Source organism: Cupressus sempervirens, chromosome 1 (assembly GCF_028749045.1).
Source record: "Cupressus sempervirens isolate cs-2001-9-10 chromosome 1, ASM2874904v1, whole genome shotgun sequence".
NCBI lineage: Eukaryota > Viridiplantae > Streptophyta > Pinopsida > Cupressales > Cupressaceae > Cupressus > Cupressus sempervirens.
This window is the reverse complement of record NC_143118.1, coordinates 407,461,059-407,466,299: the sequence shown is the minus strand read 5'-3', so window position 1 is coordinate 407,466,299 and position 5,241 is coordinate 407,461,059. Positions and strand designations below refer to the sequence as shown.

Below are 5,241 nucleotides of genomic sequence, written 5' to 3'. Positions count from 1 at the left end.
GAGGCCCACTTGATAGTAGAAGTAAAGTCCCCTTGAAAATTATTGCTTTCATTTGACATGCATAAAAAAATAAAATAAAATTCTAGCGATTGATAGCCAACTACACTTCCATATCCCTTTTTGGATTCCATGTCTATCATGCCTACGATTCAAAGAAGGAATAAGATATCCAAATCCCCTTAAAGCCAACAACACTTACCGTATCCCTTTTTGTATTCCATTTCCATCATACCCATGACTCAAAGAAGGGAACAGACACCCAGATCCCTTTACAGCTACAAATCAAGCGATGATTAGTAATATAACTAATTTCCTCATCCAAATCAAGATCGACCATACGAATGGGCCTTTTAATACTCCTTCCTAAGAAAGTATTCACCTTTGTAGGCCTAAAACACTCATTTTATAAAGAGTTTCTCCTGCGGTTACCCTGTTGGGACCAGAAACAGTGTTGCGTAGCTCCTTCCAACACAGCATCTTTGAAAGGATATTCTATATTTTAGAAACATCTCTAGAGGAGCCATCCAAATAGGGAAAAAAATAACAATAATTGAGCCTTTCCCCAAACTCCTCTCCATTTCCTTGAACCAAAAATAGCAAACTAGATCTCCAAACGTGGATCAAATGAAGAAAAAAGTACTCAATAGAAACAGGAGATTTTGTTCAGAAACAAACTCTGAGTAGTAGAACAACCGATCTGCTAAAAGGGAGAGATCCAAATAGTTACTAAACACCATATCTTGCACAACAAGAAGACCGCCAATGTAACAGCACGTAGAGCCTCCATTCCTTCACACAACCATTGAATAAATGTTAAAAATATTTAGTGCTTATTACAATATTAATATCAAACAAAAACTTCTTCAGGCGAACCATTGTAAGAAAATGAAGTTTTTTATTCTACCATATCGATACATTGATGTGTCCACAACGCCACCAGTAGTCAATCTGATTAAAATATCAGAAATACTCTAATAAAACTAGATAGAACTTGAACTGTTGAAACTAAATTAAGGTTGCAGATAACAAAAGGGAAATGTAACTAAAATACTAAATATATGTTTAGATCTGACATCTAATAATAACAATGGTACGGCCTCTGTCTTTAACTTCTATTTGGAACTATCTCGTAACAGAGACCACTACTGCCAAATGAAAAAGCCTATCCTATAATACATAGATATTACTTTGTGTATTTACTCTAGAATACTTATGTCCACCCTGCACAAAACATGGAGGCCTGTATGTCAGAGTTCATACTTGAGGAACAGTCCTGCTTCTTGGAACCTCTTTTCCACTGTTAAATCCATACGCATGTTCATCTCTGGAGTAAAATAGTTCTTCCAGTCACCCACTTCACCTTTGCGAAAGAAATACTGATTACTTATCTGACTAGTTTTGAAATTCTGTCTGCCATTTGTGTTAACGTCTAGAGTGGAAAGAGATTGAAAGCTGCACTGACTATCTATGCGACCGATGTCTTCGTCCGTTAAAGACGATTCCCCAAGGAAATCAGAAATCTTTCTGATATGTGTCAAGGAATCTGCCTTCATATCTTCATAAGTCAAAAACAGAATGTTACTCTGATTTCTACTGGCATTCCAAAAGCCCAAAACATGATCAACAAAAGGACCGTTGAGGGAGACACCGTTACAGAATGAATCGAGGAATACCTCCTTGGAAACTGGACGTTTCGTTTCATCACTGTTGAAGATAGCTTGCAGGGCTGGCAAGAACTTCCGGTGGGAAACAAAAGTGTCCTTTGGATTTCGAGCGATATAAATGATTCGACAGCCCAGAGAGGTGATTGTAGGAGGGAGAGCAGAGTAAGGAAGATGGCAGCCGAAAATCATGGGCGAAGGCATATCATCAATTGCAGTGGAGGCATTACTTACGGTCCGTGAATCATATATGCTTTCTACGTGGGGAATCAAGTCATGGGCATTTCCCCCGTTCAACTGTTTCTCCTTGCTTTCGCTCATAACGCTGGCAACGATAGATTTCACCCAGGTGGTTCCCGTCTTCAATCCAGAGCACAAAAACACGTCGTCCTCCCTTGCTTTGAACTCTGAGTACATTTTCATTGTTGGAATAAGTCACTAGTTTGTTGCATCAAATCTGCTATTCTTTTTAACAGTTGACTGCTGCTCCCTATTCTCTAGCCATCAGTTTTGTAGGACTGTAGTTAACTCCACCACATGTATGCACAATTGAATTTGTCTCCAAACACATGGCAAGGTTGTTAAGTGAAGTGTTAGTGCTGTCACATTAGATGATCCACATGTAAGCTCTAAACAGCTGGAAGTCCTCTATTTATAGAGGTATGTAATTGGTTGTTTGTGGGCAGCCAGATAAATAAAATATTTTTGTTATCTGCTGTCACCATGTTTCTTTATAGTCTTATTTTTCAATATGGTATCAGAGCAAGGTTAAGGGTTACAGAAACTGACAACATGGAGGAAAAATATGAAACAAGCACTGAAAGACCCATGTTGCTGGCATCACTTGTAGCGCTTGGTATTATGGTCCGGTGCAGACGTAGTGAAGCCTCACATGAATAAGAATGGGACTACCGAATATGATAAGAGAAAGAGAAAGAGAATATGATAAGAGTGTATGCAAAAGTAGTATGAGAAATTTTTTTCTGTTGATGGTGTCGGTGTTGTGCAACCCCTTCAAGGAGCAAATTTCTTTGCTGGTTATCATTGCCCTAGCTACCACTTGGTGCTTGCTTTATGTCTTCTGTAGTGAGCTGCTCGTGGTTTTCAATCAGAGCTTCAGCGATGACGCTATGCTTGTAGGATTGACAGTCAGAACAATTTTGGTGGTCCTTCTAGCAGGGTTAAATTGACAATTTTAATCAGGTTTGCCATTGGCAGGGCTTTGATCGTGGGTGCGTTTAGGATTGATGATCTGTTCCTTGATGAAGAGGAGGCTGCTCAGAGTGGATTTGTTGGGCATAGCTACACTTCTATTCCCGCTAATCCAAGGTGCATTTAGGGCATTGGTTTGATTAAATTTTTTGGGGGGTGGCAAAGGTTAAGGTAGTTTTTGAGAAGTTGCTGGTATAGAAATAGAAAATCTTATAATTTTTTTGATGGTTCCCTACATCTGATGGTTTACGGCATTGTGTGACTAGTTTGTGGTAAATCAAAATCATTTGTTTAGGTAAAAAACCTAAAAGTTCTGCTGAAGCATTTGTGGTAAAACCACTTGCTTAGGTGAAAAACCTAAAGCAAAAGTGATTTTATTAGTTGGGAAAATCCCAAATGGTTATCTGTGAACCGGTTAAAAACCCAAAGCATAATGATGAGGAAATTCTTTCCAAAGTGATAAGGGGAACCAAAGTTTAATGTTGTAAAGGGAACCCATCCTATTTGGATCATAGGGGGATAGATATAATAATTGGTATAATTAATTTCAGGGGGATGTTGGAAAATAAATTAATTATACCAAGTACATTCTAACTACTTTGACCACTGACCCAGTGTATTCTTCCAATCTCCAACACTTTCTAGAATTTTCTTCCAGTTTCTAGGTTTCTCAATCAATGTACAAATTGATTATAAATTAACGACATTGGCCTGAGATCTACGAGCCCAATTTGGGTTTCCATTATGGTATCAGAGCAAGGTTTAGCCAAGTTCAGCTGGAGATTCATTTAGAAGTTCAGCTAGAAATATTCCTAGAGGGTTTTGTTGAAGGAAAATATATTGCTGGAAATGGTTTGTTTGCAGGGCTGATTTTTTTTTGGAGTGATATTTGGTTGCAGGGCTGTTATGTTGCTGGAATGTTGCTAGATTTGTTTGAAGGCTGATTTTTTTGCTAACATGAGTTCTTCAAATGAAGTTTTTCCTATCTTTGATGGAAGTGGTTTTGCAGATTGGAAGATTGCAGTCAAGAATGCTCTAAGAGAGAAGGCTTTATGGAGGTTAGTAAATAAAGAAATTGAGGAACCTCAACAAACTGATAAAGAAAAGGAGTTGTGGAAATGGAAGTTGGAGCAAGTTAGAGAAGATATGTTGTTGTCAAATTTAAAGAAAGGCTGATCATTGAAGTCAATGTTTGCAATATGAAGATCACAATAGTGATGGTTGTAGCAAGAGGTGTACTATCAATTGTACACGACACTTCAAAAGTTTTTACTATATTGATGAACCATGTATCTGAAAAATATTCCTAGAGAACTAGCGAGCACAGCGGCTGGGTACCCATGTGACTCGATAGATGGATTATTTTTCATATGGATTCAATATTAGTATGCTAGAGAAAAGTTTAGAGTTGGTTTACCTATCATTGGATCAATGGTTTTGTGAAGGGTTTGTGGTAATCCAAAAACACTTGTTTAAGTAAATCTATTGAACGGTTTGTGGTAAGCCAAATCAACTTATTTAGGTGAAAAACCTAAAAGTCTTGAAGGGTTTGTGGTAAACCAAAACCACTTGTTTGGGTGAAAGATCCTAAAGCATTTTTTTTTTCCAAAGAGTTTGTGGTAAGCTAAAACCACTTAACAAGAAAAATGAATTTTCTATGTTGTAAATGGGTACCTCAAAAGGCTTAATGCCAGGACCTATAACGTTTAAATTTCTTATTGTAATTTCTCCCACTGAAAGAGTCTTTAGTGGTAGAAATTAAGGGAGGATGTTGGAATAAGTCACTAGTTTGGTGCACCAAATCTACTATTCTATTTAACAGTTGACTGCTACTCCCTATTCTCTAGCCATCAGTTTTGTAGGACTGTAGTTAACTCTACCACACGTATGCACAATTGAATTTGTCTCCAAACACATGGCAAGGTTGTTAAGTGAAGTGTTAGTGATGTCACATTAGATGATCCACATGTAAGCTCTAAACAACTGGAAGTCCTCTATTTATAGAGGTATGTAATTGGTTGTTTGTGGGCATTCAGATTAATAAAATATTTTTGTTATATGCTGTCACCATGTTTCTTTATAGTCTTATTTTTCAATATTCATCACCACTTCCAAAGTGAATGGTTCGTAGAAGAAACCATGGTGCTCAACAAGCTGAACTCCATACAAATCTTTGGGTCTTTCAGTAGAAGAAGTAAAGGCTGAGCCTGTAGACATTATGAAACGAAGGGTGCAGATGTAGATTGTATGATGAGATAAGTGGGATAATGCTAACAAAGATGTCTCTTAATATAAAGATTAACTATAGTATTCACTAAGTGGAACATTCCGTGATGGAGATATTTTTGAGCGATGTGTTCACTTCTAA

General features: G+C 37.5%; 1 pseudogene; it reads right to left on the bottom strand.

Annotated features, from left to right (window-relative positions):
• Positions 1–1,247: 1,247 nt before the first annotated feature.
• LOC149578025 (cytosolic sulfotransferase 17 pseudogene) lies at positions 1,248–5,033 on the bottom strand (annotated as a pseudogene).
• Positions 5,034–5,241: the final 208 nt, after the last annotated feature.